The 21,856-nt window shown below is 43.3% G+C and overlaps 1 protein-coding gene and 2 long non-coding RNA genes across 5 annotated transcripts in view; 2 read left to right on the forward strand and 1 right to left on the reverse strand.

Moving 5' to 3' along the window:
* Positions 1-1,253: 1,253 nt before the first annotated feature.
* On the forward strand, positions 1,254-8,234 carry LOC109499600. Its single transcript, XR_002156944.2, has 2 exons — positions 1,254-1,677; positions 4,063-8,234. It is a non-coding gene; the product is annotated as an uncharacterized LOC109499600 (long non-coding RNA).
* LOC111560432 lies at positions 4,708-10,029 on the reverse strand. Its single transcript, XR_006597613.1, has 2 exons — positions 9,566-10,029; positions 4,708-9,141 (listed from the first exon to the last, which is right to left on the reverse strand). It is a non-coding gene; the product is annotated as an uncharacterized LOC111560432 (long non-coding RNA).
* Positions 10,030-14,133: 4,104 nt separating this feature from the next.
* The window catches only part of SERPINB6 (serpin family B member 6), a 33,362-nt gene continuing 25,639 nt past the window's right edge, over positions 14,134-21,856 (forward strand). The window contains exon 1 of one of the 3 annotated variants that reach the window (XM_006931495.5): positions 14,134-14,283. The gene's annotated coding sequence lies outside the window, so the exon portion shown is untranslated. Of the gene's footprint in view, positions 14,284-14,455; positions 14,607-14,787; positions 15,003-21,856 lie in introns of those variants that run through there. The other 2 variants (XM_011282153.3, XM_011282154.4) reach the window with 2 other exon arrangements.

The raw sequence follows: 21,856 nt of genomic DNA on the forward strand, positions 1-21,856 counted from the left end.
GCTAACATTTGCAGAATTAAAATAGGATGAAAACATTCTGTTGGGGGAGGGCAAACTGAGCTCATGCTGAGGCCTTCACATCCACATCCCTACAAATAGAAAAAAAATATTTCAAAAACGAATAAATCCTTAGTCCCACTGGAAAACAAGAGAACCCTTGGTGGATCAGAAAAAACTCTTAAAAAAAAAAAAAAGAAATCTGGGATTAGCAAAGGCCACTGATCAAAACATTCACAGGAGCATCTGGTTATGGAAGGTAGGAACAGCTCCAAGAAAGCCCCAGGCCTGCCCTGTACCCTAGGGGACAGGGATACAGGTACAGTACCCTGGATCTCAGGTAACTCACTTCAGGTGACTGATTTAGGGACCCCAGCAGGAGAAATCAGGAAGATCAGCTCTTGAACAACAGTGCTGTTCGCCCACCCATGTGAACAGCAAAACTTTACAATTCTTATTTGGGCTACTTTGAGCATAGTACACTAAGGTAAGTGACCAGCAAGATTCATCTAGTATTTTAAGAATTTGCATAGGATAATGGAAACTCAACTTTTGCGTTGAAGTTAAATTATTTATACCTTGTTTTGTTTTGGAAAGTGCCATAAAAACAGTCTAAGGTATAGTTAAGATCTCAAATATCAAATTAGAAATTAGAGCGACAACATAAAGCTGGGCCTCAGGACTTCCATGAACAGACTGTACACTCAGTCCCAGTCGCCCTGAGACTTGGGAGAGGACCTGATGGTCCATGGGCTGTTAACTTAGGAAAGAAGTCAAACTAAAACAGAACAAGGTCTTTATTTAGGGTCTCAGAATTGCAGTTTGGGGAGAACCGATTCTGGAGTAATCAGAAAAGTGTCCTGCTCCTGTGGGAAAGCAAGGGGTTTTTATGAGAAAGAAAGAAGGAATCATTTTATGATTTAGAGAAAAAGAAGACAAACCTCCCAATTCGGTGCTAATTTTGATTATTATCTAATCGATTATTTTATTGGTGCTATCAAAAGAACTATACCTGGTATGCGTTAGTTAACTTTTATGTCTTCATAAAGTTCATATTAACAGTTTTATGGCCCGAATGCCAGTTATTCTGTTGGATTTTATGAGCAACTGCTTGTAAAACAATCACCGCTTCTAGTACAGTTCAAGAATTCATTAGTTAGAAAGGAAATAGAGCTTCAAAACGGAGTCGTTCCTGTCCAGGAACGAAATTTTATGCAATCACACAGGACGTGACCTTGGCAGAGGTCTGAAAGGCATCAAGGTCGACCCGCGAGTCCTCTGGCGTAATGTGTGGAAGTCTTCCCCTTAGGCTGGACGGCGGACACAGTCAATGCCAGTACCCCATGCCGCCCTTGGTCAGGGCAGGTGCCAGCTCAGCTCACTCTGAACGCCAGTCTCCTCTTCTCCGTGTACTCCAGCTTCCCCGGCCTGACCACACTCCCCTCCCCCCTGGCCGAGGCACCTCTGGCGCGGTTGCAGCCGCGGAGAACTCGAGGAGAACTGGCCGCCTCTCCTGGAAATTACCTTCTAATAAAAACCAAGAACGAGCGAATACAACTAATTACAGACGGTGGCTAGTACCGTGTAGGAAATACACAGGGAGCTGTGGTAGAAACTAACAGGCCTCCTCAGGATGTATGACGTGTCACTTGACCCTCCTCTACTTGGCCTGGGCCCCAGGTGAGTCACCCCATGTGATCCTCCTTCCAGGCCCTGCTGCAGCGGCGCCCAAGTGCCTCCTCCTGTCCCAGGTCCTCCCCTCCAACCCTCAGCCCTAGCCGGGTTCCGCCTGGGATCCCGCGGCCCCTCCAAGGCGCGGTGAGCGGGACCTCTGGGAGCTCGGCTTGCAACTGGGCGCAGAGCGGCGGAGACCCCGGGATGTGCTCTCCCGGGCGCGAACCCGGGAGGGCCAGCCGGAAGGGCTCGGCGGGTGCAGGGGGTGCCAGGGGCGTGGCGAGGAGGAAGGGGCGCGTCGGGAGTGGGCGGCAGGCAAGTGATCCGGGCCTCTCAGCCTCGCAGCCTCGCACGCTCTGCTCTCGGGCGAGAGAGGCGGGGGGGGGGGGGGGGGGGGGGCGTGGGGGTAGGAGGCGGGCCGGGGTCGCCAAGGGGGCAGGGCGGTTGCCTGCAGCTTTCGGAACTCCGAGCTCCGTTATCGTCCAGTCCAGCTCAGCTCCCAGGCCGACTCGAGCCCTTCCCAGCCTGCCTCTCCTCTTTTTCCGGGAGCATCGTGATCTGCCCTCGATGACTCAACCCCGAGTTCCGCCCGCTAACTCACCCTTGTCGCCTTCTCGGTTACCCATAACCGAGGCGTCCCAACCCCCTCCCGCCTGGCCTTCCCTGCAGCCTTTCCTGCAGACGCCGCAGGTTCTGATCCCTCCAGCCCAGGCTGGGGAAGAACGGATGGGGCCCCCCTCCCAAGCCACCAAGTGTTACCAACCTACCCCCTCCTTTCAGCCCCCACATCCCCACAGGCTGAGCATTTCAGCATTTGACTCACCTTCTTCACGAGCCATCCCTCTGGGATCACAAGTTCACACTTCTGCAGCCTTTAGGGTCTGCATCAGACCCTATACTTATTCTGTTCTTTTTTTTTTTTTTTTTTTTTTTTTTAATTTACATCCAAGTTAGTTAGCATATAGTGCAACAATGATTTCAGGGGTAGATTCCTTAATGCCCCTTACCCATTTAGCCCATCCCCCCTCCCACAACCCCTCCAGTAACCGTCTGTTTGTTCTCCATATTTAGGAGTCTCTTATGTTCTGTCCCCCTCCCTGTTTTTATATTATTTTTGCTTCCCTTCCCTTGTGTTCATCTGTACACCTACTCAGTTCTAACGACGACATTGCCACTCAACCACAGACCGTTAGCCTCCTTCTTTAAAACTCTCTTCTGTTTGTTGTTAGTAATTCTCTTTCCAGATTCATTTCATGCCTCTGGCTTCTCTTTGTCTTTTTTTGGCTCTTCTTTTCCTCTGTTCATCCTTATGTATTGGTATTCCTGAGGGTTGGATGCTGTCCCCGGCAAACCCCTCCAGCCTGTAACTTCACTGACATCCATTTGCTGATGACCCCTACATTGACCTCTGGCGCCTAGACCTCTCACCTGAGCCTTCCATGGAAACTCAACCTACCCTAACCAAAGCAAAATTCATTCCCTTCTCCAAAGTCATTTGCCTTCCTGTTTCCAAACTTCCAATCTTGTTCACTGATGTTGCCATTCACTAGCTCTTCCTAGTGTAATCTGAAAATCGGCGAAGATTCCTCCTTCGTCCACTCATCCAACAATTTCCAGGTCCTGTCCTACCTTCTTCCTGAACAGCTTTTCTTTCTGTTAAAAAGAAAACCATAGGCCCCAAATGGTGTTACTTAGGCCAGACCAGTTTACCGAAACACAGCTTAATACAGTTGCAGTTTCAAACTCCCCCAGAAATGTTGTCTTAACAGGTCGATCTGGAATTTTCTGATGGGTGTCAGTGAGTCTGTCACATGGCCCTCTCCATGACCCGCCCCTCCACTTCTGGGTAAATCTGATAAAACTCCCTGTGCTTCCCCCTAAGGGAGAGTGACCTTGTCCAGATTGATCCCTTTCTTTTGCTTGTAACCTTCTGGCCCTACCCTCCTTGCCATAAAAACAACTCCTTTTTGAGAGTTTTCATTTTGTACAATTCCTCAGAGAGCCCCTCTGTTTGCTAGATGGGATGCTGCCTGATTCAGGAATCATTTAACACAGCCAATTAGATCTTCAGGTTTACTCACTTGAATTTTGTTTTTTAATACTTCCATCCCCTCTACCCCTCCTGCCACTGCCCTGATTGGGGTCTTTCATTTCAAGTATTGCAGCTCTGATACTTCTGTTTTTTCCCCATCCCACTTGTCTGCATTCCTGCAGAGCAGTCTTCCCAGTACATAACTGCTTATGTGACCCACAGTCCAGAATTCTTCAGAGAGTCTCTGCAGCCTATAAGATAGAATAAAAATTTACTGGTATGACATATAAAGCCCTTTATAGATGTCTAAACTGCCTCATATTTTATGATATTGCAATATTTTTTGTTTCCTCCAACAGGCATACTTTTGCAAAGTTCTCTGACTCCTGGTTTGGAATACTGTCCTCTGATTAGCTCAGCACCATTCTTCAGATCTCTGCTCAAGTGTTATGGAGTGTGTGACGCCTTTCTTGATTTCCCCAGCCAGACTCCTTGTTGCTGCTTCTACTTTTTCTTACCCCTTATACTAAGGGCCATTAGAGCACATATCACTATTTCATTTGTTTGCATATCTGTATAAGGAAAAGCCACAGTTCAGTATTTCTCTTGAATAGAGAAAAATTCAGTCCTTTCCTTCTCCTGTGTTTCTCTCCCGCGTGTCTCCTTTACTTCTCATGCAAAACACTTTACTTCTGACCCTTCTCGTCACCAAATGTATGTGGGGGACTTCTCACATCAAGCAGGTCTTCGCAGCACCAGCTAAAGTCCTATAATTTCACTAAATTCTAGCACATTCTACCTACAGATGTCAGGTCCCACAGGTTATGGGCTCAGTCCCACAAGGCTGCTCCCCACCCACCTTCAACTTCAGATGCCAGTTGCAAGTAATAGGATTCCCAGGTTACCCACAATTTCTGTCCAATTTGGCTATTAATGGGAGATTCCTATGCCCCCCCACCCCGGTTTGATTAATTTGTTAGAGTGACTCACAGAACTCAAGGAAACACATTTATCAGTTTATTAAAATATAAATAAAGGATGTAGATGAATAGATACATAGGGCGAGGTCTGGGAGGGTCCTGAGTGCAGGAGCTTCTGTCCTTTGGAGTTGGAGGTTCACCACCCTCCTAGGGTGGATGTGTTCGCCAATGGAGTAGCTCCCCGAATCCCATCTTACTGGGATTTTGTGGAGGCTTCATAATATAGGCATAATCAGTCATTAATTCTACTTTCAGCCTTCTTCCATCTCAAGAGAATGGGGGAGGGGAAGGGCTGAAAATTCCAAGTTTCTAATCACAGCTTGGTCTTTCCAATACCAGCTCTCATCCAGGAGCCATCCAGGACCCCACGGAGAAAAAAAGACACTATTATTAACCGAGGAAATACAAGGGTTTCGGAAGTCCTATGTCAGTAGCTCAAGTCAACGATCAAATATTACAACAAAGGAAGTGCCTAGTGTTCTTATCACTTAGGAAATTACAAAGGTTTCAGGAGCCTTGCGTCAGGAGCCGGGGCAGAGACCAATATATATTTTTTCTATTATCTCTTAATATCTATTTGGTATCTTGAGGTCAGGGACCTGTCTTCTATCATTATATTGCCAGACCCTAGTGTAGCTCCTGGCCTGTAATAGGTGCTCAATAAAAGTTCGTGGCGTGAATGAAATAATTGGTCATACCACCAGTTAGGAGGCCACGTACCATTTCATGAATGCCAGGAGTTCATATAATAAAGTTATTAAGGCTGATGAACAAACATCAAGTTATCCAAGAATAACATTGCAAATGATCTGAAAGACTTTGCTCATCATATTGCTTAAATAACTCACAAGATAAGAACTCCCTGTCTTTGTGAGGATCTTATATTGCCTTTGGAATCCATGATGGCCCAGGGAGAAAGTGTATATGTTGCATAGTAGTGGCCAAGTGATAGAGCCCCGCCCTCAGCCCTTGCTGTTTTCGGGGCTTAATGAATAGTTCCCTCCCTCATGAGGGACTGAGGTTCTCTACCTTGAGGTGGATGGACACCCAGAAAGTAGTTGAACTGCTTGCCTTTGTTTAAAAAGAATGAAAATGTTCTCACCAGCTTTCACTAAGTAGGAGTATTGAAAATGCACGTCGTGTGTCCCTGTTTGCTTTCACTCTACGATACCCAAGTCTGCATTTTGAAATTAAACCTCATGCCCTTTGTGCAAAATCTAGTGCATCATCAAGGGTTTCGCACTCCTTGAGCACTAAGCTTGGCCAAGAAGGCACCCTTCTGGGTTTCCAAGGTCACCACTCAGTGTTGTGAGTCCTAGCTTCAGCCCCTTGCCTCCCTTAGCACCTTCTGAGAGACAGAATGGTAGGGTCTGGAGGGACTTTTTACATCTCAGCACAAGCCATGGACGGACTGAAATTAGCCTCCTGATGGTTGAGCCCTTCTCTCAACAGTTTTTGTTTGTTTGCTTGCTTTTTTAAGTTTTAGGAGTTTCGTTACCACAGGGCCCTGGTCAGGACTGATCTGGTCAAGCACACTAAGTCTCTCTAACTTTGCATTTGGGGAAACAGTTTCCTTGGGCTTCTCATGTAAATTCATCCAGCTCGCTTCAGCAGTGGCCTGGACCTCAGGGTGACACAGCCCAGAGTTGGCGGCACCCTGTCCCAGGAAGATGGGTTTCCATTCACGTTTCTTTTTTTTGCATTCTGAAATGGACCACCCACATGATTCCAGATCAAATAAGACAAGCTTCTCTTGATGAGGGAAAAGAAAGAGAAAAAAAAGCGAGAGAGGAACCTTTATTTAGTGATTTAGCTATTTCTTAAAATCATATGATCATGAATATGAAAAAAATCTCCAGAGTAATAAGATTCTCTTAATTGAACTCAGATTTTAAATAAGAGAGCATGGTTTCAAAAGAAATAAGTGAATAAAAAAATGCATGAAGTAAAATAACAAACATAGATTCTGGAAAACACCTTCTGTGTTCACACAGAACCAGCTCTAAGCCTCTTCCTATGGACACTGGCTTTCAGGTACTAGGTTAACCTGCTGGGCCAGAAAGTACAAATTTCACCTGAGCCCCTGGATTACAGATGGCCTAAAATAACAAAGAATAACCATTAAGATAGACAGAAGCAGCATTGCTTTGCTTCACCATCATACTCTTGACAAAGATTAGATTTTCCTTTAAATCAGACAATTTCCTAGTATTTTCCTGGCTGCTTCTGACTGTGACTATGCAGAAAGCAAATGGCATGCTCAACTCTGTTCAGGCCTTAAAACAGTCCTTCTAGCTGACCTCCAGTTCTACCTAGCCTTCTTATTCATCACAGTGAGGATTCTTCAAAGAGTTTCTTAGACACCTCCACATGTCTCTTTTCATCCTAAATCCCACTCACTTTGATGGTTGTCTTAACTGTCACCAAGGTAAGTGTTGACGTGGGAATGTCAAATGGACTCTCCCTGCTTTAACTCTCCACTTCCTCTAACGCGAGCTGCTCTCCATTGTCCAGCTTCTGCTCTTCTCCATCTGCTTTTGTGCTTTTTTCCCTAGCAACCTTTTAGAATGTTGGTTGCTATTGCCTGGGCTTCTGTCATCAGACGGATGCCTTCCTGATCAGGAAGCTCCACTGGGCTGAGTGCATCCCTCTTCTGGCTTCTAGCTCCTGTATCCCATAGCTTTGTCTTTGTTTCTACTTGTGTCCTGGACATCTTCACCTAAATGTGTTACAAGCACTATAAAGCGCTTTTGACTCAAACTAATTCTTTATTTGACCCCGAACCTATCCTCTTCTCATATTCTCTGAGTTAATTATATCATCTTGTGTCTAATTATTTGAGTTAGAATACTGAAACATCGCTGGAACTCCATTCTTTTCCTTGTCCCTTCCCCCTAAATCCACTTGCACATTAGATCCTATGGTTTCTGCTTCCTGATTAGCTCCCTGCTTCACTGTTGCCACTACTTAGGCTTAGGCCCAAATGGCCTAAAGCCAACTCCTAACTAACCAACCCCTGGGCACTTTCTTCTGCATCCAAACCATCCTAAAGGCTGATGCTAAAGTCAGAAAAAAAGGGGAGGAGGAAGGGAGGGAGGAAGAGAGAGGAAGGGAAAGTAGGGAAAGGAGCGAATGAATGAATCAGGTTAATCCTCTAATTAAAATCTTACAATGCTTCCCCATTGCCTGACCAATAAATCCCAAACTCCTTAGACTGGCGTAAGAACTCTTTCCAGGCCAGCCCTAACTTGCCCATTTAACTCTACTTATTCTGTTAGAGAGACATCACATTCACATAACTTTTATTACATATATTACCATAATTGTTCTATTTTATTATTAGTTAATGTCTTACTGTGCCTCATTTATAAATTATGCCTTATCATAGGCATGTATGTACAGCAAAAGACATAATATGCATAGGGTTTGGTACTAGACAGATTCAGGCATCCACTGGGGATCTTGGAACAGATCTCCCCACAATTGAATATTGCAAACACAATCTCTCTTTTGCATCCATCTGAACTGCTAAAAAAAAAAAAAAGGGGGAAGGGCCATGTTTTATTCAGTTTTATTTTTCCATTTCTTTGAGACCTGATCCTGTCCACTGAAAGAAAACCAACCTCAAAGTAGGTTAGTGAATGCTTTATTCATTGTCTTCCTGAGGACTGTAGTTTGGGAGGTGGTCTTTCTGATTGCTCTGAAGAGCTGCTCCAAAGCTTGTTACAAGAGGAAAGGGGGACCTGCTTTCAATCAGTACTCCAAATACTTGCACATTACAAGGTATAATTTGCTATGGTTGTAAAAAGTAAGGTTTACTGATTTACATGTAGACCTGAGAAAGACCCTTAGGTCATCTAAATACATTATATTTCTGTTATATCTGATTGTTCGACAATGTTGCTTGCCTGCCTCTGCTTGACTGGTTTTCCAGTTCTTTCCAGTTTTGATTTCTCATTGAGGTCAGTTAGTGGAGGCTGTAACCTCCTGTGACCAGTTACCTATTGCAGTTTTAGTGCACAGTCCCACACTCAGTAGAATAAATGTTTAATAAAAGAAGTTTGGGGCTTTCCAGCTCTTCTATCTAGTGTGGCTCTGAGGGTGTGAATTTGCCGGGGAAGATTTACAAAACCCAAGCATCTGAATGTGAAAATGGTTTGTGGTTAAAAAAAAAAAAGCCGCCTTTCTCATTTTTAAAAATGGTAAGATAAAAAGTGTAAAGTAGAGTAGGAGAGCCCTGCCAGGTTGCGTCTCTCGGTGCCTTACCCTCATAAATGAGTTTTTTTAATTGTGAGAGTAAAAGAGGAAAATCCATGCTGGATTTCCCCAAGAATTCCAGTAAGGGCAAAGAAAAGTCAGTGTTAGGTCTATATTGAATGACCATGGATTTACCTCGCATTTTAGGGAAGGAAAGCCAGTGTGATAAGGAATCTTCTCTAGCACATGGTCCCTAGGAATCTGGAAGGAAATCTGGGGGTGATCACCCAGAAACATGTCCCAGTGTTGGCGCCCAAACCTCCACTAAGGTATTTGAAAAAAGAAGGCAGGTAGGTCCTTCCTTCCTCCCTCCCTCCCTCCCTTTTTTTTCTTTTCTTTTTCTTTCTTTCTTTCTTTTTCTTTCTCTTTCTTTCCTTTCTTTCTTTCTTTCTTTTCTTTCTTTCTTTCTTTCTTTCTTTCTTTCTTTCTTTCTTTCTTTCTTTCTTTCTTCCTTCCTTCCTTCCTTCCTTCCTTCCTTTTCTTTTTCTTTCTTTCCTTCCTTCCTTTCCTTTCTCTTTCTTTCTTTCTCGTTCCCTCCCTCCCTCCCTCCCTCCCTTCCTCCCTTCCTCCCTTCCTTCCTTCCTTCCCCTTTCTAAGACAGGTTCTTTGCCCCAGTCCCAGGTACCTGGAAAGCACTGGTAGGAGGCCCAGGTCTTTGCAGTGAGTGCAGGAACAGGGAGAATGGTGGGAGCACTGCTGGCCAGCCCTCACAAGCTGGATTGTGCAAGGTTCAGAGTCTTGGATACTCCCCAAACTTTCCTTAAAGAGAAAACCCAGAAAAGTCTTTCAGCTTTTTAGATATTGTGCCAGATTTTCTGGGGTAGAAAAAATCAAGACCTCAGTTTTCCAAATGGCTTCCTCCTGGGAGTGTCACCACCTCCCAGAGGGAGGGAGTATGCACCCTTTGTCCACCCACTACCTGCAGACTCATTGGATCTCTGCTTCTCACATTTTGCCCACTTTGAGCAGGGTCTTATCTTTTTTAAGTTTTTATTTTGATTCCAGTTAATTAACATACAGTGCTATATTAGTATCAGGTGTACAATATATTCAGCAATTGTATACATCATTCAGTGCTCATCACAAGTGCACTCCTTAATTCCTATCACCTATTTCACCCATCCCCCACCCGTAACCATCAGACTGTTCCCTATAGTTAAGAGTCTGTTTCTTGGTTTGTCTCTTCTTTTTCCTTTGTTTTGTTTCTTAAATTCCACAAATGAGTGAAATCATATGGTATTTGTCTTTCTCTGACTTATTTTGCTTAGTATTATACTGTAGCTTCATCCATGTCATTGCAAATGGCAAGATTTCATTCTTTTTTTATGGTCAAATAATATTCCACTGTATATATATACCACATCTTCTTCATCCATTCATCAATCAATGGACACTTGGGCTGCTTCCATGTCTTGGCTATTATAAATAATGCTGCTGTAAACATAGGGGTGCATATATCCCTTTGAATTAGTGTTTTTGTATTCTTTGGAAAAGTACCCAGCAGTGTAATTACCAGATCATAGGGTAGTTCTATTCCTAACTTTTTGAGGAACCTGCTCAAACATACTGTTTTCCAGAGTGGCTGCACCAGTTTTCATACCCACCAACAGTGTACGAGAGTTCCTTTTTCTCCACATCCTCGTCGACACCTGTTGTTTCTTGTGTTGTTGATTTTAGCCATTTTGACAGGTGTGAGCTTGTCTCGTTGTAGTTTTGATTTCAGTGTCTTATTTTAAGTGTATTTATTTGGGGGGGGGGGAGGGGCAGAAAGAGAGGGACAGAGAATCCCAAGCAGGCTTGCACTCTCGGAGCTCAATCTCATGTATCGTGAGATCATGACCTGAGCTGAAATCAAGAGTCAGATGTTTAACCGACAGAGCCACCCAGGCACCCCAATTTCAGTGTCTTACCTACCTGGTCTGTCTTTCAGAAGTGACTCATGAACCCAACCTGTTTGTCCAGTGAATCTCTGGGAGAGGTGGCTACAATTTCTTTGAAAGAACATTAGATATGAAGAACCATTAAGTACTGTAATATTGCTAACAGGATTGCCATGTCATTTGAATAACTTTTATGTTGTTCATAGGAAACATTGCAATGCTTACTATCTGTAACGAAAACCAAATAGATGTTAGATAGTTGCCTGGGAACTTATTTTATGGCCTTTAATGGAAGGGCAGAGGTTCTAGTTCTGGGCTAGTCTCAGAATTTTGCATTGCAGATGTGTGGTAAATATCCATTTAATTAAATTGAGTTTGCTAAGCAATTGACCTCATCTGGGATAGTTCCATCCATTAAAAAAAAAAAAAAAAAGAACCTTAATCACTTAAGGCTTCAGGTGTCTATTTAGACATTTGGCTCATTTAGTTAAATCAATGCGAATCCATCTCTACTGCTTAGATCAAGGTAGAAATGCTCTTCCAGTTTTATGGAAATTAGTTCCAGTTAGCCTACACAACATTGAGAATATACATAAAGAACAACAGAATTACATAACATAAATGTCACGGTGAAATGTTCCCAGTTAAAAGGGGAGCATCCTTTCTTCTCTTTTTGTGTTAGGGTTGAAACGTCAGCAGAATAGAATGAATTTATTCAGGGTGATGTTTTAGTCACTGTTCGGGTCACGGGTGAGTTACTGTGCTGTACGCTAATGTCAAAACCAACTTGTGTTCAATGAGCTGAATACAGGTTGCCGAATGCTTTTTGAATGGGTTTTTGTCAATCTATTATTTCCAACATTTAAAAGGGGAATTATTTTCAAAAATAAAACACAACCAAACAAAATATTTACCTGTGACAGTCCCAGATTCCTAAGTAAAATGAGCTGTGTTAGTATCATAATCAAGATTCTCGGTCAATCTTTATCTCCAATTTACTGATTGTAAATTCAGACTGCTTTATAAACACCTAAAAGGTTCTGTTTACTTTTATTTTACCTGGAGTACCAAAGTCCCAATCCCCATCCAGGGAAGTCTTGGGAGATGAAAGGCCATACTGTTGCCGAGAGTCAGAGCTATATGGTTTCAGGCAGGGTTAACAACAGAGAGCAATTAAACTGGGATTGGAATGAAAAAGACATTCTCTGGAGCCAGATCTATTTGTTGACATCATTGCTGTATCTGAACTGAGTTTTCTAAACATTAGACACCAATGAATCACTGAGTACTACTGAGCAACTAGCCTTTGGCAAATGGTCTGGGATATTCTTGCCTTCCGCTCTACTGCTCTCTCTTCCTCCAGCCATCAGCTGGGACTGAATTGAAACTATACAAATACTGGAAGAAAACATTGGTGAACTGTATAATCTGGAGAACGAGTTTCTAACTATGAGTCAAAAATCTAGATGCAATAAAGGAAAAATCATTAAATTTGACTACATTAAAAACAAAAAATATGCCAAAATCACCAAAGCAATGTCAGAAAACAGATGAGAAGCTGGGAGAAAATATTTGCAACTTATACTACAAAGGACTAATGCTACTATATAAAGAGCATGTAAGAACTAAGAAGAAAAAGACCAAACAATTTTAAAAAATGAACAAAAGTCATGAACGGTTCATGGCGGGGGGGGGGGTACAAAACAACAAAGAGGCAATGCTTTTAAACATATGAAAAGATGTTCAACCTCACTCATAATACAGGATATGGTAATTAAAACTATAGGAGATAAAACATCTCTCCCCTATCAGATTGGTAAAAATCCAAAGATGTCCATGTATTACTGTTAGTAAGGCTGTGAAGAAGCACTCAGATATAGCTGGGGAGAGGACAAAATGATACAAGCCCTATAGAGAGAAATTTGACAATAGCTAACAAAAATATATGTGTATTTGTCCTTTGACCTAACAATCCCATTTCTAGGAATCTAGGAATCTGGATTGGTGGATATTTCTCCATCAATACAAAAGAGTATTTACACTAATATCTTCCTACTGAAAGCATGGTCTACGGAACAGCAGCCTCAGCTACCTGGGTGCTTGTTAGAAATGCTGAGTCTCAGGACCTACTGAATCAGAATCTGCATTTTAACAATACCCCAGATCATTTACATGTGCATTCAAGCTTGAGAAGCACTGCACTAGGTTATTCGTGTCCATTATTTGTAATGACCCAAATGGAAACAACCCAAATGGCCACCAGTGACACACGAAATACGATCAGCCATGAAAAGGAATAAGGATGCTGTGTAGCAAATACAGAGATTTCCAAAATTTATTGTCAAGTGAAAAAAGCAAGTTGCAGAACTATCGACAGATAACAAATGGATAGGTAATAGAATGACACTCTTTTGATAAGCGTGCACACGCATACACACATACATGTTTGCAAAAAGGTCAGCTGGAAAGACAAGCCTGAAGCTAAACAAAACCGGGTTGATATCTCTGGGCATTACTTTATGTTTCACTACTCCAAAAATAAAATTTAAACCGTCACAACTGGGAGAGGGATGCTACAGGCATGCAGTGGGTAGAGGGGCCAGGGATGCTGTTAAACATTCTGTAGTGCCACAGCATAACAAAGAATTATCCAGCTCAGGTGTTAACAGTGTCCATGTTGAGAAACCCTGGCCTAGGGTAAGGATGGAGGAAACGCAAAAACAATTTGAGGTTTCCAAAATTAAACTCATTTTTAAAACGTGGCTAGCGTTTTCCCCTTCTCCTCTCACCTTTCCGTTCTCCATGACTGCTCCAAGGTGGCAAACATGGACTTTGTACACATTTGTGTAATTTGTTAGTACCCTGGAGTTTAATTCACATGGGCCAGAAGACTACTGCATTATGAACACACAAGATGATCGCGTAGGCTTTGTTTATTTAAAATTTCTGTCCCGCACTGTGCAACTTCTGCCCACGTACCAAGAACTGGCACTTTTCTGGTCACTGACAACATTAATTCACGGTCTCTTTACCAAGTCACAGTAAAGCGCTGGTGTGTCCGCGTACTGTCGCTCTCTGACTGAAAACTCCAGAGGTTTTCGTTTGATTCACCTACCTGGTGGCCCAGTGGGCGAGGTCAACGCAACTAGACTAGAAAAGTACGCGCGGCCCATAGGCCGGCCCCAGAGTGGCAGTCAAAGTGCAGTGGAGTACCTGGCGCACACCTGGTCACCTCCCTTCACCACCCTCCTGCGAGCCCCAGGCTGCTGACGTACAGCCGCCCCGGGATCTGGGGATGGGCGGTGCGCTGGCTCGCTTTCCCTGACTCCGCCCGCCCTCCGGCTCCGCCGGTATTTGAGGCCCGGAGCTTCTCCCTTCTCTCCAGACCGCCGCGCCAACCCTCCGAGGTACCGTCTGGTGTGGGACCTGCTCCTTCCCGCGGGGACCTGTCCTCCACTCCAAGGTCAGGAAAGCGCCGGAGGCAGGGTGGGGCCGCGAGGGGCGCGTGGACGGGCTGAGCTTGGTAGCTCAGGGATCAGGGTTTTGCAGGGACCGGGGCGTGGCCATGCGGGGCCCGGGGGCATGTAGGGAGGGCGTGGCCTCGCGGGGGTCGGGGACGCGCGCGGGGAGGGCGTGGCCTCCCGGGGTCGGGGCGCGCGTGGGTGGGGGCGTGGTCACGCGGGGCCGTGACCCTCGAAATCTTGACGGGGAGGGGGTGGGGTATGAGCGTTTGGGCTCGGGTTCCCTTGAGAAGTCCAGTGGTCTGGCGGACAGTGACACCATCTGGTGAGTAGTGTCTGGCCGCCCAGAACCGGACGCGCAGCCCCGCGTCCGCAGTGGAGGCAGCGGGAGCCGGCATGGGGGCTGCGCTGAGCGTCCAGAGCTGCTGCGCGGGGCCCCGCAGCCACAGGTGACCCCGCGAGGCCTCCGGCCACAGGTGACCTCGCCTGTTCTGTCCGCGAGGCGCCGGGCGTTGGGAACCCAGGGTAGGGGGCTTGGAGGCCTGAGAGAAGGCCAGGGGTCGGTGCCAAAGGCGGCCGAATTTGGGTTCCCCAGCGCCTATTCACTGAAACTGCTCCTTGGTGATCTTCCTGCCCACCCGGGGTGGCCTGCTGGCCTGTGGTCAGGTGCTTCGCAAATTCCGCAGCACCTTCCAGGTTACTCAGGCCTGCGAAGATAATCGTGAGCATCATTCCAGATATTGTTACCTCTGTTTTTTTTTTTGTTTTTTGTTTTTTTGTTTTTTTTAATTAAACTTACTGCAGACAAGATGTGGTGTCTTCAGGGCTAAGAGGACAATGGGGAAAATTTTAATCATACTTGGGGATTGTGTGCTAGATGAAATTGGCACATGAATTACTTTCTTCCCCCTCTTCCCCATATAAAGCTCAAGTTTAGAAAAGAGAAGTATGGAAAATTAATATTCATATGCTGCCAGGAATACCTAGATGCCAGGGTGGAACTGGGTCAGTGTTGGTAGTTTTGCTGCCTGGGCCTGTACAACTGTACCTGGGGACAGGAATATGACCCAAGGCTAACTGCTTCCTCCTGGGTGTGGTTTAGGACTGGTGTGGTGAGATGGGATGAGAAAAATAACCTTGGATTCAGCATTGTATTGCTGCATTGTATTTCTGGGGCTAAGAAATGTGCACTCTGGTTGACATGAATGAAACTGTTACCAGTATTACAGAGTGTGTTCCAGTATTGCATGATTACTTTTGAGTGATTGTTATCCTTTGGTTTATACCATCACAGAGAAAGGGTACAATTTTAGTCATACTTGGCCACATAAACTAAATATTTAAAATTATACAAGGCCAATTCCAATTCAAGGCATTTTATTACATTTTAGCATCTTACAGTTAGCTCCACCTGTAAGAGTAGAGTGAAATTAGAATGAATGGAGTCATCATTCTTTTCTGTTCATACTAAGAGCACCCTCTATCACACCAAGTGTGTGTTGTAAGACCTGGGGAGGGGGTGGGGGAGGAACCACACACCTTATGTTTCCAAGCTTGCTGACCTGAGATCAGGCCTAGACAGAAGAAAGGAAATAGTGTATAATCCTACCCATTTGTTGAATACCCACTGTGTGCCAGACATTATTTAATCCTCACAGTAAACCTGCAAATAGAAGGAATCATCCCGGGACACCTGGGTGGCTCAGGTGGTTAAGCTTCTGACTTCGGCTCAGGTCACCATCTCATGGTTGGTGAGTTTGAGCTCTGACTGGGAATCTGTGCTGACAGCTCAGAGCCTGGAGCCTGCTTCAGATTGTGTCTGTCTGTCTTTCTCTGCCCCCCCCCCCACTTGTGCTCTGTCTCTCTCAAAAATAAATAAACATAAAAAAAACTAAAAAAATAGAAAGAACCATCCCCTGTTTACATACTAGAGAACTGTTGTTCAGAGAAGTAAAATACACATATGCTTACACACAGTATACACACAAGTACACCAGAAAACAAAGGTAGGGATGAAGCGGAAGCCCACATCTCCATTAAGCCAATCTTTAAATGGTTGGATTTTGTAGGAAATTAAGGCATCTTTAATCCAAGAAGCACAAATAGTGACACCTTAAAAAGTTAACAATCAGTTGAATCAAATCAATTGTGAACAATAATTGCTCAAAGATAACTGATAGTGCTATGGGTAAAATAATAGTGCTAGGATAGATTTGATTTGTTAGTCTTGTTTTATACACACACTCATACATGAAATAGAAAACCCTACTACACAGTTTTTATGTTTGTGATTAAATATTGTTTTTATTTTTAAAAGGTACACTGTTATTAAAACCATAAATAACTTTGGAATATATAATGCATTTTGCACGTGTATGTGTGCATCTGTGTGTTGTGTATGAAGGACACTTTTGGCTGTCTTACTGAAGCCAAAATAGTAGGGACTTGGAAAGCCAGTGATAGGTGTTGAGTTTCCAATGTGATCTTCTGTGAGATATGCATCCTTATTACTGGCGTGTTCATTGAATGGATAAGAGAAATCTTGCACTTCCTTAAAAAAAAAAAAAAAGAAATCCCACACTATAAAAATCTCACTAGATTGTTTATAATTTTCTTTGATATTTGAAATATTGTAGTGGGGCGCCTGGGTGGCGCAGTTGGTTAAGCGTCCGACTTCAGCCAGGTCACGATCTCGCGGTCCGTGAGTTCGAGCCCCGCGTCGGGCTCTGGGCTGATGGCTCGGAGCCTGGAGCCTGTTTCCAATTCTGTGTCTCCCTCTCTCTCTGCCCCTCCCCCGTTCATGCTCTGTCTCTCTCTGTCCCAAAAATAAATAAACGTTGAAAAAAAAAAAAAAGAAATATTGTAGTGAGTGGTAAACTATTTAAATTTGAGTTTATTTTTGTTTCTCTTCTAGAACTAATATTGCTTTGATCTTTTTATGATTATTAAGAATTTGTATGTTATTACAAAGTGATAATGAAAGTTGTTCTATGATTATGTACTAGTGGCCTGTAGTTAGTGAGCTATTTTCAAATTCACATTTTAGGACAAGATGTATTTTAATAAATAGCATTCAATGCTTGGGCATTTATTTCACAAGTAAAAGAGGGATTGGGTAATAGCCAAAGAAATGGCTTTTAAACATTATTGTTTAACTCTGCTCACAAAAGTAGTTGGTAAATTTGTGATCATATGTGTTCAGTTCCTTTCTCTCATAAAACTCTACTAAAAATGACATCAAGGAGCCCTTGAAAGTATTAAAAACAAAGGACAAAGAAAAGGAGAGGGGACAAACAGTGGCCAAGTGATGTCAGAATTTGGGAGGAAAGTGATGGAGGAGGAGTTCCATGTCGTGGAGATGACAGTGCTCAAGGTTGGAGGCTCCAGTACCTGCAAAGGCAGGAATGAAGTGCAGGGCTGCAAAATGGGGCCCTGTTAGAAAGCGTGTTGCCAGATCCATTAGACCCCATGGTATCCCTGCACCTGGCAACTAGGCAGCCACCTGCCAGAAGATCGGGTTTCAGCCATATGGGATCTGATGCTCAAACTCAGGGACCCCAAGCACTGGGTTGAATTGAGGAGATTACTGATCTGATAGAAATTCCCCAGCCCTACCCTGCTTGCTTCCAGAACACCACCAGCAGCCAGATCAGAAGGTTCCTCCCATTTGCTGTACAACAACAAAAAAAATGCAGTGATCAGGTGATCACACTGCTTGAAAGCCTCCAGCTGACTTCCTCTCCATGTAAACAGAATTTGCAACATTGTTTTGTGTTTTCCTCTTAAATATGACTGCTCCCCAAGGATTGTCCCCCATTTGTGGGAAGCCTGTGTATGAAATAGACTTAGATAAAGCAAACACCAACCACAATAACAGCAACAACAAAAGCCTCAGAGAGAGACGGTGAGTGTAGGGAGCAGAAGACATCTCAATAAAACTGTAATGATGTTCTCCAAGGAATTGGAATGGAGGGCTGTAAAGAAGGAACAGCAGACAATAAGGAGAAATCCTTCGAAATCAAAAATATAATGGCTCAAGTTAGAAAAAATCAGTAGAAAACTTGGAAGATAAAGTCATGGACATCCTTCCGGAAATGGAACAAAAATGGCACTGTGATGGAAAATGCAAGAGAAGAAGAGAAGAAAGAGCAGAGCTTTCCACCTCTGTAGCAAGCAGCCTTGCCCATCTCACAGCACCCTACAAATACTGTTCTCAGTGTATGCCGTGATGAAGGCGCTTAGTATCTGGTAGATCAGTCCACGAGTTCTAGTATCTGACTAATAGAGAATACAGAAAAAGAGAACAGAGTCAGTCTGAGGGAATGAACTCCTGACTTAATTTTTTTCCCAGAGAGGAAGGAAAATTTGAATTGCTAGATTGGAAGGGTCCCCCAAGTGCACAGCAAAATAAGTAAATCGGGCCCCTCTTAAGAACACACTGTGACATCTCAGAACATCAGGGATAAGGATAAGAATTTGTGAGCTTTTTAAGAATGAGGATGTGGGGAAGGGGGAATGGAACTGGGGTCAGAATGTCATCAGACTTCCCAACAGCAGAGCTGAAGGCTGGAAAGCAATAAAGCAATGTGTCAGAAATTTGGATGTAAAATAATGTGTAGTGCATTCCAGACCCTGAGAACTGTCAGTCATATGGAATGGTAAAGACTTCTGGGCATGCAAGATCCCAAAATGTATGCATTCTGTTTTAGAAAACTATTGGACAATTTCCTTCATCAAAATGAGGTAAACAATGAAGCAGGAAGACATTGGGGTCTGACACAAAGGGTATTTTTAACAAAGAGATACCTCAGAGAAGATAGCAGTGTGGCAGGCTGAAGAGCAGTCCAAAATGTGGCTGATAAACAGTTGTATCAACACGTAGGTATAGTGAAAGAGAAAAGTGATGCACTTGCAGCCCAGATGAACACCTCTAAGTGCAATTATGTTTTATTTTATTTTATTTTTAATTTTTTGTATTTAAAAACATTTTTTTAATGTTTATTTATGTTTTGAGAGAGAGAGAGACAGAGTGTGAGCGGGGGAGGGGCAGAGAGCCAGAGGGAGACACAGAATCTGAAGCAGGCTCCAGGCTCTGAGCTGTCAGCACAGAACCTGATGCGGGGCTCGAACCCACAAGCTGTGAGATCATGACCTGAGCCAAAGTCAGATGCTTAACTGACTGAGCCACCCAGGTGCCCCTAAGTGCAATTATGTTTTAGAAAAATTAGGTGTATAAAAACTTGATGTGGCAGTCTCATTTACAGCATAGCATCTTAAGGACTTGCAAGGAAACCTCTATCCAGCTTTGTCCACGGGTGTGGCCCAAACAATAACACCAAAACTCACACTCCTTGAAGATTCAGATTTTGTATTTACAATTCTCCATTAAAAGAAACCAGGAGAAGGGCTGATACCTCATGTCTTTGGACTGGAAATAAAATAGGTAAGTAGATAGATACATAGATAGATAGATAGATAGATAGATAGATAGATAGATAGATAGATAGATAAGAACCAGGGTTGTTGCCCTAGAGCAGGGATGTTTGAGATCAACATGTCAAGATAAAATAATCAATTTCAAGAGACCCCCCCCCACTAGCACAGTTAATGACAGTTTGAGCGCCAACAAGAAAACCAAGATCAGCTAATTTAAATGCATTGTCAAATACCTGAGTCCATTAATAAGTTCAGATGAGGCAGACAAAATGAGTTTTAAAAAGGCACAGAAGAATTTGAATAATGTTTTTCAGGAAATGCTGTGTGATGATCCATATGTGATTGTTATGTAAAAAGTTCTGTTATTCCAGGTTCCTAGGCTAACAAGCACAGTAGTTCTACAATCATAAAGGCCTAAAAATTCAACTAAAGTACTTACAGACAGAGTCTACAATGCAGGTAGAGGAAAACGCATAGCACTTCATTTTAAAGAAAGACATTGGGTTACCAGGAACTGAAATTTGGTGTTTGGATGAGGCTTTGTAAAATCCCAGCAAAGGGAGAAGTGAAGCTCAAAACTTCCCCACTTACTGGAATGTGCTGGTTACTCACTAGAGTGAGTTCTGGGTTCCAAGGAGCAGCTGGGATGGCATGGTGACCAAGAATCAGGCTCCCTGTGTTTGTGTGTGTGTGGGAGATGGTCCCGAAGCATTAATGTCACCTTAGGAAATATATAAGAAGATATAACAAAGTTAAAATATGTTAAACCCGTGGTGTTAATACTTGAGCACAGGGGTAGAAATGAGTTTGTAACTAATGTTTTGTGTCTTAAAAAAAAATTTTTTTTTTGTTTATTTTTGAGAGAGAGACAGAGCATGAGCTGGGGAGGGGCAGAGAGCAGGGAGGCATAGAATCTGAAGCAGGCTCCAGGCTCTGAGCTGTTAGCACAGAGCCAGATGCCGGGCTCGAACTCACGAGCTGCGAGATCATGACCTGAGCAGAAGTCTGATGCTTAACAAACTGAGCCACTCAGGTGCCCATTTTGTGTATTTTTATTTTTATTTATTTTTTTAATTTTATTTTTTATTTTTTAAAATTTACATCCAAATTAGTTAGCATATGGTGCAACATATGCAGCATTCCTTAGTGCCCCTTACCCATTTAGCCCATCCCTCCTCCCACAACCCCTCCAGCAACCCTCAGTTTGTTCTCCATATTTATGAGTCTCTTCTGTTTTGTTCCCCTCCCTGTTTTTGTATTATTTTTGTTTCCCTTCCCTTATGTTCATCTGTTTTGTCTCTTAAAGTCCTCATGTGAGTGAAGTAATATGATTTTTGTCTTTTCTCTAACTAATTTCACTTAGCATAATATCCTCCAGTTCCATCCCCGTAGTTGCAAATGGCAAGACTTCATTCTTTTTGATTGCCGAGTAATACTCCATTGTACATATGTACCACATCTTCTTTATCCATTCATCCACCGATGGACATCTGGGCTCTTTCCATACTTTGGCTATTGTCGACAGTGCTGCTATAAACATGGGGGTGCACGTGTCCCTTCGAAACAGCACACCTATATCCTGTGGATAAATGCCTAGTAGTGCAATTGCTGGGTGGTAGGGTAGTTCTGTTTTTAGTTTTTTGAGGAACCTCAATACTGTTTTCCAGAGTGACTGTACCAGCTTGCATTCCCATGTTTTGTATATTTTTAAACGTGTTTGAAAGTCTTAGGTTATCCTAGCTTATTGGATTTGTAAGTCTTGATTTATAAGGTTTATAGAAGTCTAAATGTTTACTAAGGTTTAAACATTTTTAAGTTTGCTTTAAATATTTATTTTTTTCATTTTTTTTTAATGTTTATTCTTGTGAGAGAGAGAGAGGGAGAGAGAGTTAGTCTGATAGGGGGCTGGAACTCATGAGCCATGAGATCATGACCTTAGCAGAAGTTAGATGCTTAACCCCACCCAGGGACCATTAAGTTTGCTTTTGAAAGATGTCAAAAGCATTAAAAAATCTGATATATTAAAATAAATAACCGATGCTTAAATATTTAAGCACAATAATTTCTTTGCAGTGTAAGCCGTATACTGCCAAACAATTGACAATTAATGAAAGTATTTTAGTAGGGAATGTTGTTCCC

The sequence above is a fragment of the Felis catus genome, chromosome B2 (genome assembly GCF_018350175.1).
Source record: "Felis catus isolate Fca126 chromosome B2, F.catus_Fca126_mat1.0, whole genome shotgun sequence".
In the NCBI taxonomy this organism is placed as follows: Eukaryota; Metazoa; Chordata; class Mammalia; order Carnivora; family Felidae; genus Felis; species Felis catus.